This window comes from Saccopteryx leptura, chromosome 2 (assembly GCF_036850995.1).
Source record: "Saccopteryx leptura isolate mSacLep1 chromosome 2, mSacLep1_pri_phased_curated, whole genome shotgun sequence".
Classification (NCBI taxonomy): domain Eukaryota; kingdom Metazoa; phylum Chordata; class Mammalia; order Chiroptera; family Emballonuridae; genus Saccopteryx; species Saccopteryx leptura.
The window spans coordinates 132,260,966-132,271,332 of record NC_089504.1 but is presented as its reverse complement, the minus strand read 5'-3'; the positions used below and the strand labels follow the sequence as shown (position 1 = coordinate 132,271,332).

Here is a 10,367-nt window from a genome sequence, read left to right as displayed (position 1 = left end):
CTCTGGCACACCTGCTCAACTCTGCTGTTATAGGAGAAAGCAGCCACAGACAATATGTCAGTAGGGATGGCTGTGTTCCAGTAAAACTGTTTACAAAAATAGGCAGCAGGTTTAATTTCGCCAGTGATTGTAGTTGGCTGTTTTAAAATCTTTATTGACATCTTCCTGAGCTAACAGTGTCCCAACCCTTCAGGCTTTCACCAGCATTTTAAAGATCCTTCTTGCCTTCTCCTGCCACACAGTTCCAAAGCCAAACAATTTAATTTTTTGTAATGGAAGCAACCCACTCCCTGTACCAAAATCTGTTAGGGTTGTTTGTTTATGTGTAACACACCATCACAAATTTAGTGGTGTGAAGTAACACTAGTTTTTATCTTTTAGAGTTCTGGTGTTTAGGCTTCACTAGGCAGTTGTTTTTCATGAGAATGCAATCAGATGATAGCTGGTAATGGAAGCATTTAAAAGGCTTCTTCTCGCCCTGGCCGGTTGGCTCAGCGGTAGAGCGTCGGCCTAGCGTGCGGAGGACCCGGGTTCGATTCCCGGCCAGGGCACACAGGAGAAGCGCCCATTTGCTTCTCCACCCCTCTTCCACGCCTTCCTCTCTGTCTCTCTCTTCCCCTCCCGCAGCCAAGGCTCCAGTGGAGCAAAGATGGCCCGGGCGCTGGGGATGGCCCTGTGGCCTCTGCCCCAGGCGCTAGAGTGGCTCTGGTCGCAACATGGCGACGCCCAGGATGGGCAGAGCATCGCCCCCTGGTGGGCAGAGCGTCGCCCCATGGTGGGCGTGCCGGGTGGATCCCGGTCCGGCGCATGCGGGAATCTGTGACTGTCTCTCCCTGTTTCCAGCTTCAGAAAAATGCAAAAAAAAAAAAAAAAAAAAGGCTTCTTCTCCAAAGTCTCTTATGCAGTTGGAGGCAGCCGGTAGCTGGGCCTGGAGATGACTCTTCATTCACATGTCTGATGGTTGGCTGGGAAGACTCAAACAGCTGGCACTCTTAAGGAGTCAAACTTTCTGTGAGGCCTGGTCCCATAGTCTCTCCAGCATGAGGGCTTTAGGGAAGCTGAATATGTTATATGGTGATTCAGGCTCCAAAGTTGCCTGTCCTGGGAGAGCACCAGGCAAAAACTTGATCAGCTTTTATGACCTAACTTCTGAGGATGCTCAATGTCACTTCTATTTCATTCTCTTTATGAGAAGTAGAATTAGACTCTACTTTTGATGGGAGTAAGATCAAAGAATTCACAAATATGTTTTAAAACAAATCCCCCTCCCCATTTATAAAAAAAAGTTGGAAGCTGGAATATAGTAGGTCTTTGTGAGAGTAGGCTTTCTCTCTTACCTGTTCATGGGGGTGAAGGTAGGAGATCACCTCCATTTATGTTCAAGAATGGACTTGTCAAGATGCCAAGAATTGTGAAAGGAGACTTCTCAGTCACAAATGCCTCTTTTCTTCAGTAGTGATAGGATAGGACTTGGGAGCTTTGGGTTTGACATTCTTTTTCCTTTTGAATGAGAACAGGCATACTGGTACTTCTATCCCAAAAGTGAAAACAAACAAAATATCTCAAACTATTAAAAATTCTATGATTTATAGATTTGTTTGAATTGATGAGTAACATTTTTGCAAGAGTTAAAGAGTATGTGCCCCTGTTTGTTATTTATACTTTCCATTGAATTAGTTTAGCTAGCTTTCTTGATGCCTTCAGGGATACTCCCAAGGGAAACTTTGGAAAAAGGGTAGGTGATAGAAATAATTTTAAATTTGGGGGCTCTAGAGCAGGTGGTAAAGCAGGTTATAAGAGACTGTGAATAGCATCAGGAAATGGTCTCTAGAACTTACTACCTGATCCCATATTATGAGACTTTGTTTACCTTATCTAGTAATCAGGCTTTGGAACTAAAATAATCAGAAAAATTGGTATTTTATGATATGTGCTTTGTAGAGGCTATTATGTTATTTTTTCCTTTTCTCTAGGTAGAAGATGGTAGCAGTGGACATGGTTTGCTTTATTTATTAGTCATATAGGCAATGTTAATATTGCATTTTTATGTGCTTTCCATTTTTTCTCTTTCCATTTTGTTTCCTTTTTTTTTTTTTTAAGAGAGAGAGAGACAGACAAACAGACAGGAAGGGAGAGAGATGAGAAGTATCACCTCATGGTTGTGGCACCTTAGTTGTTCATTGATTGCTTTCTCATATTGTGCCTTGACTGGGAGGCTCCAGCTGAGCCGGTGACCCCTTGCTCAAGCCAGCAACCTAGGGCTCAAGATGGTGAGCCTCCACTTAAGACAGATGAGCCCGCTCTCAAGCTGGCGACCTCGGGGTTTGGAACCTGGGTCCTTAGCATCTCAGTCTGACATTCTATTCATTGCACCACTACCTGGTCAGGTCCATTTTGCTTCATTCTTGACCCTTCTTTCTTGTTTTGTACACCAAAATCTTTGATGATCTGAAAAAAAGAAAATGGTTTAGTGAATAAGAATTTGTAATAGAAATAGCTGCCTGACATTACTCTTCCCATTTCTGGAAAGAAGAAATACCTGAATTTAATAATTTACCTGGTTTATTTTTCTTGGTATCTAGATGTATACATTGTTGAATTGAGGGTAGAGGAAAAAGCCTATTAACTTTTATGTTAAATGATTTACTTATTTTATTTTTGAAATGCCAGATGGCAGAATTTTATGGTTTTATTAACACAAATACAATGTGCACACAGCTGTCTATTTTCTTCACTGCACAGCCTGGCATTGGAATTGGTGACTCTGGTGGCCAGCTGGGCAGCTCTATGCACAATGGTTTTGCGGTTCTTTGAGGAGACATTGTGAGCAATCTCAGCACAGAAAGAGTTGTTGCTCATCAACAGCACTTCAACCTCCTTGATATTGTGGACCAGGACTTCTGAAAGCTACTGGGAAGCATATGCTTTGTTTTCTTGTTGTTTCACTAACCAACACTGGGCATCAAGATCTGGTCCTTGAATCTTCTGCGTACCCTATTGTCAGTGCCTCTGGGTTTCTGCCAGTTCTGCTTAATTTTGGCATATCGGTCTGACTGGTGCCTGATGAACTTCTTGGTTCTTTTTTTTTTTTGATGATCTTGGGTTTCATGAGGGGTCTGAAAGCAGCCATGATGCCAAGTAGGAAATGGCTGCCAGATTGTTATTATTTTATGTGGTATTTGAAAAATGATTTTATAGAACTTTGATAGAATCCTGCAAACACATGCCAATAATCTGTAGTGATATGAGAACTTTGAGAAGAGCCAGAAAATCAGAAAAGAAAGTTCTGGAATGAGTTACATTCCCAAGGAGAAGTACAGTACAAACCCATCTTAAAGACTTCTCACTACATGTAGTTCTTTAACTTCAGTTGCAACCTGGAAAAGATAACATCTCCTTTTGGGATTAGCATTTTATACCTTTTTAGTTTTTATCTGTGTATTCTTTTCTCTTCCAGTTGACACACAGCTGGTTTGGAGGGGTTAGAGGTAGGGAGAAGGAAGAGTTAACTTTTCATGCTTTTAAATCTGCTAGTATTATTTATTTAATTTCAACTAGATGAAAAGTTACATTTTAGAATATTCAATGCATTATATGCTCCATGAATTATGCATTCATTTTAAGGATTATAGTAGGATGGATTTATGAATGACATGGATAGCAGATTATTTTCAATCTAAAATTGCTGTGTTCATTTTTGGACAAAGTAATTGCTAGAGCAGTATTTTTCCGGCATGTTATAAGTCATAAGAGCAGTTTGGAAGGAGCTGGGTGTAAAGATTTTTGGTACACCTTGATTTTATTCTTTCTTTTCTTAGAGTACTGTGAATTTGTTTGATTTTAAGAGAGGAAAAGAGAATAGCTGCTTTGTGAAACCAGTAATTCCATAGACTAGTGGCATGAGAGATATTTTAAATTTGGGGCTCAGAAGATCTGAGCAGTGATCAGCTCTTTTTACATGTTTTTTTGTTTTTGTTTTTTAACAGAGACAGAGAGTCAGAGAGAGGAACAGATAGGGACAGACAGGCAGGAACAAAGAGAGATGAGAAGCATCAATCATCAGTTTTTTGTTGCAACACCTTATAGTTGTTCATTGATTGCTTTCTCATATGTGCCTTGACCATGGGCCTTCAGCAGACCGAGTGAGTAATCCCTGGGTGCTCAAGCCAGCGACCTTGGGTCCAAGCTGATGAGCTTTGCTCAAACCAGATGAGCCCACGCTCAAACTAGCGACCTCGGGGTCTCGAACCTGGGTCCTCCGCATTCCCAGTTTGACACTCTATCCACTGTGCCACCACCCGGTCAGGCTCTTTTCCTATGTATTAGTGAATTTCAAATATGTTGTTGATTTCATGTTTAGTTTGTATATTGACTTATAGTATGGGCTTCTTTAAGCTGTGTGTATATATTGAGTCAGGTTAGTTTGTTAAAAAAATGTTTGATTATTCTGTCCTTTGAACTGACATACAATATTTTGAAAATATTTTGCTGAGACAACTATTATTTTGAAAATAACATATTTAATATATTTATGATTGCACACATGTTACTGGCAAAAAAAATTTTGGATCAGAAAAAGTGTTAAATTTAGATTTTTTTTTTAGTTCAGTATGAAAATGAACCATCAATTTTATTGGTGAGTAGTGATCAAAAGTAGTTCGGATGAAAGATTTTAAGCATTTCTGAAATGATGAGGCTTCTGGGGTTTTTTTTTTGAGGCTTCTGTTTTTAAAACAGTGCTTTATTTACACTATGCATCAGGAGAAAAGCAACTGGGAATTCTTTTGTGAGTTATGGGCTCTTTCAAGACATACCAGCTTCGGCCTGACCTGTGGTGGCGCAGTGGATAAAGTGTCGACCTGGAAATGCTGAGGTCGCCGGTTCAAAACCCTGGGCTTGCCTGGTCAAGGCACATATGGGAGTTGATGCTTCCTGCTCCTCCTCCTCTCTCTCTCTCTCTCTCTCTCTCTCTCTCCTCTAAAATGAATAAATAAAAAAATAAAAAGACATACCAGCTTCAACATTGACTATACTTCCTTTTTTTTTTTTAATTCATTTTGGGGGGGGGGAGAGAGAGAGAGAGAGAGAGAAAGAGAAAGGGGGGAGGAGCAGGAAGCATCAACTCCCATATGTGCCTTGACACCAGGCAAGTGCAGTGTTTCGAACTGGCGACCTCAGTGTTCCAGGTCGACGCTTTAATCACTGCGCCACCACAGATCAGGCTGACTATACTTCTTCAATTCTTAAGTATTTCAGAACTGGGAAGAGACAAGACAAAGTTTTGTCTGGCCTTCTTTAAATATATATATATATACATGAATGGAAAAGGATATTTACTTCTCTTGAGCATTTGCATTAAAATTTTCATTTTCCATGGTTATTTACTACATGTCATATGAAATTCATTACTAAAAGATTTTTTTTTTTTTTTTTTTTAGCAAGAGAGAGAGGGACAGACAAGGACAGACAGGAAGGGAGAGAGATGAGAAGCATCAACTCATAGTTGTGGCACTTTAGTTGTTCCTTGATTGCTTTCTCATATGTGCCCTTACTGGGGGGCTCCAGCCAAGCCAGTGACCACTTGCTCAAGACTGCAACCTTGGGCTCGAGCCAACGACCTTGCACTTCAAACCAGTGACCCTGCACTCAAGCTGGTGAGCCTGTGCTCAAGCAGTATGAGCCGGCACTTAAGCCAGCGACCTTGAGGTTTTGAACCTGGGTCCTCATCATCCCAGGCCTAAACTATCTACTGTGCCACCGCCTGGTCAGATAGGTTAATTTTATCTTTGATTACATTTCCATCTTGCTTTTCCTTTAAATTATTTTCTCTTTCTTACAAATATTATCTTTCTCTGAAGTATATTTGATTTTCCCCCCTTATTTTTGAAAAGTAGCCTGACCTGTGGTGGTGCAGTAAACAGTCTACCTGGAATGCTGAGGTCACCAATTTGAGACCCTGGCCTTGTGGGGCCAAGGCACATACTGGAAAATACTACAAGTTGATGCTTCCCGCTTCTCTCCTCACCCCCTTCTCACCCCCTCCTCTCTCTCTTTGTCCTCTGTCTAAAAAAGGAAGGAAGGGAGGAAGAAAGTACTCGCTATTTTGGGGGTAAAATTCTTTTACTTCGCTTTGATAGAACTCTGGCTAATACCCTGTTTCTTTTCATTCCTTTATTGCCAAAATTCTTAATTGAGTAGGTAAGGTGTTTGGCCTCTACTTTTTCTTTTTCTTTCTTTTTTTTTTACAGAGACAGAGAGAGAGTCAGAGAAAGGGATAGATAGGGACAGACAGACAGGAACGGAGAGAGATAAGAAGCATCAATCATCAGTTTTTTGTTGCGACACCTTAGTTGTTCATTGATTGCTTTTTCATATGTGCCTTGACCGTGGGCCTTCAGCAGACCAAGTAATAACCCCTTGCTCAAGCCAGCGACCTTGGGTCCAAGCTTGTGAGCTTTACTCAAACCAGATGAGCCCGCGCTCAAGCTGGCGACCTCGGGGTCTCAAACCTGGGTCCTCTGCATCCCAGTCTGACGCTCTATCCATTTAAACCACTGCATTATTTTTTTTTACTTGTATTTATTGTTTTTTTTGTTGTTGTTGTTGTTTTTAGAGAGGAGAGATAGAGAAAGGGAGGTGGGGGAGGAGTAGTTGTTTCTCCTATGTGCCTTGACCTGGCAAAGCCAGGGTTTGGAACCGGTGACCTCAGCATTCCATCCACTGCACCACGACAGGTCAGACGAACCACTGCAGTCTCATATACCATAATTTCCCCATGAATCTGAAACAGCAGTACCCTCCCAACTCAAGTTCCATGGGGCTTAGAAAGTGGTAGGCTTTCAAGGAATATTAGTTGAATAATGAATGAAATAGAAATTTTAAAATACTATCACTCAGAGCTATCTAATGCTTTTCTTGTGTGTGTGTTTCTGAAGTTAGAAGCGGGGAGGCAGAGAGACAAGCTCCCGCATATGCCTGACCAGGATCCACCCAGCATGCCCACCAGGGGGTGATGCTCTGCCTGTCTGGGGTGTTGCTCTGTTACAACTGGAGCCATTCTAGCGCTTGAGGTGGAGGCCATGGAGCCATCCTCAGCCCAGACCAACTTTGCTCCAATGGAGCCTCGGCTGCGGGAGGGGAAGAGAGAGACAGAGAGGAAGGAGAGGGGGAGGGGTGGAGAAGCAGATGGGCGTTTCTCCTGTGTGCCCTGGCCAGGAATCGACCCTGGGACTTCCACACTCCGGGCCAATGCTCTATCACTGAGCCAACTGGCCAGGGCCTATCTAATGCGTTTAGTCAGTGGGTTTATTTTCTCTTTTTTATCCTTTTCCATTTTTGATGGAAACATCAACTCCCATATGTGCCTTGACCAGGCAAACCCTGGGTTTCAAACTGGCAACCTCAGTGTTCCAGGTCAGCACTTTATCTACTGCGCCACCACAGGTCAGGCTGGTAAACTTTTATATGTAATATGTATATACTGAAATGCAAATTCATTAAGGGTACAGTTTTATGAATTTTTATACAGTGAACACCCCTATATAACCATTCTCAGGTATGGTAATAGGACATTACCATGATCCTGAAAACCTTCCTTGTGCCCTGATCCAGTTTCTCTCCCATCACTATTCTGACCCCTAGTACTATAAGTTAGTTTTGCTAGTTTGTGACTTTTATATCAATGGTATCATACAGCTTGTACTTCTATACCTGACATTTCACTTAGCATTGTTTTTGAAATTCATCCACGTTGGTAGCTTGTTCTTTTACATTGTGGTACAATATTCTATTCTGTGAATATACCACAGTTTATCCATTCTGTCATTCATATATGTTTAGATTTGTTTCTAGTTACAAATAGTACTGCTGTAAAATTCTTATATGTCTTTGATGCACATATACATACATTTTTGTTGAACATATACTTTGGAGAGGGACATCTGGGTCACAATTATGTTTACATTTCACTAGCAATATGTGAGAATCAGTTACTCCACATTCACCAATGGCCCTTTTAAAAAACTATTATGTACTTATTTTGTCATTTTGTTTATGTAGTGTATTTAATTTAGGGTTTTTTTTATTATTTTTTATTTTATTCTTTTATTTTATTTTTTTTTTAGAGAGGAAAGAGAGAGGGAGAGAGACAGAGAGAGAGAAGGGGGGAGGAGCTGGAAGCATCAACTCCCATATGTGCCTTGACCAGGCAAGCCCAGGGTTTCGAACCGGCGACCTCAGCGTTTCCAGGTCGACGCTTTATCCCCTGCGCCACCACAGGTCAGGCCTAATTTAGGTTTTTAAAAAATATTTATTGATTTAGAGAGAGGAGAGAGAAAGGATGGGGGGGGGGGCGGGAATGGGAAGCATCAACTTGCTTCTTGTATGTGCCCTGACCGAGCAAGCCCAGGGTCTCAAACCAGCCACCTCAGCATTCCAGGCCAACACTTTATCCACTGTGTCACCACAGGATGTTTTAAAAACATGTAGAATATTTATGAACGCACCATCTAACCTAAGATGTTTAATACTGAATATTAACAGTAACTTATATATTTTTCTCTCATTAATGTCCCCTTGGCTTTCAGGGTAAATAATGTTCTAAATTTATTTTTTATTTTTATTGCCTTTCCAAATAATAGTTTTATCAGCTACATATGTATGTGTAATTGTATTTGAATTTTTAAAAAAAGATTATATAATCTGGTAATTGATTTTCCTTTTTTTTCCTCCCTTTTTTTTGAGAGTGAGAGAGACAGGACAAGAAAGAGAAGGAAGAGTGAGAAGCATCAACTTGTAGTTGCTTCACTTTAGTTGTTCATTGATTACTTCTCATATGTGCCTTGACAGGGGGGTGGTGCTCAAGCCAGTGACCTTGGGCTTTAAGCCAGTGACCTTTGGGCTCAACCTGTGATCTTGGTATCATGTCAGTGATCCTGCACTCAAGCCAGTGACCCCATACTCAAGTTGGTGACCTTGAGGTTTCAAATGAGGGACTTCAGCATCCCAGGTCAACGCTCTATCCAGTGCACCACTACCAGTCAGGCAATTTCTTTCTTTTTTTAGAATTTTTTATGCTTAATATTATATTGCTAATATTTATTCATATTGTTGCATATAGTTGTAGTTTACTCATTTTCTCTGCAGGATACTACTTCATTTAGTGAATATATCACAATTTATTTTTTTCTTGCCAGTGACATTTGGGTTGTTTCCATTTCTTATTGTTATGAGTGAATTCTACATGTTTTCATGTGTACCATGAGCGAGAATTTCTCTTTGTCCTTAGGAATGTAATTTCTGGGTCATAGGATTAATAAATGTTTCACTTTACAAAATAATGCCTATATTTTACAGAGAAGTTTTACCAATTTCACACCTATCAATAGTATATCAGAGATGAAATTATTTTCATTATGAGAGAATTTTAAATTATGACCTTAATTATTTTTAGAGATATAGGGCTATTTAGATTTTTGTTTTTGTGTGTGTGTATTCAGTAACTTGTATTTTTCAAGAAATGTGTTCTCTAAATTTTCAAATGTATTTATATAATATTTTCTGTATTTTATTTTTGTCTGTGAGATCTATATTGATTCTTTTTTTTTTTTTTTTTAAGTGAGAGGAGGGGAAATAGTGAGACAGATTCCTGCATGTGCCCCCACCAGGATCCACCCAGCAACCCCTGTCTGGGGCCAATGCTCCAATCAGTCAAGCAATTTTTAGAGCCTGAGGCTGGTGCGCTTGGACCAACCCAGCTATCCTCAGCACCTGGGGTTATGCTCGAACCATTTGAGCCACTGGCTGCGGGAGGGGAAGAGGTAGAGAAGGAGGTGAGGGAGGGGGAGAGAAGCAGATTGTCACTTCTCTTGTGTACTCTGACCTGGAATAGAACCTGGGATGTCCATACACTAGGCTGACACTCTATCCACTGAGCAAACCAGCCAGGGCTGATTCTTTTTAAAAAAATCTTGATACAGTATTGGCATTTGTGCTTTTTTTTTTCTTTGATCATTATTTCTAGGGTTTTTGCTGGGTCAAGATATCAATTTTTTCTTTTCATATTTTTAAAAATATTACTGCATCAAAAAATATTTTTTTTAATTTTATTTATTCATTTTAGAGAGGAGAGAGAGAGAGAGAGAGAGAGAGGAGAGAGAGACGGGGGAGGAGCTGGAAGCATCAACTCCCATATGTGCCTTGACCAGGCAAGCCCAGGGTTTCGAACCGGCGACCTCAGCATTTCCAGGTCAACGCTTTATCCACTGCACCACCACAGGTCAGGCCGTCAAAAAAAAATTTTTTTTTTTTTGTATTTTTCTGAAGCTGGAAACGGGGAGAGACAGTCAGACAGACTCCCACATGTGCCC

At 40.7% G+C, this 10,367-nt stretch overlaps 1 pseudogene; it reads right to left on the bottom strand.

Moving 5' to 3' along the window:
* Positions 1–2,399: 2,399 nt before the first annotated feature.
* LOC136393891 (large ribosomal subunit protein eL32-like) lies at positions 2,400–3,130 on the bottom strand (annotated as a pseudogene).
* Between the last annotated feature and the right edge of the window lie 7,237 nt (positions 3,131–10,367).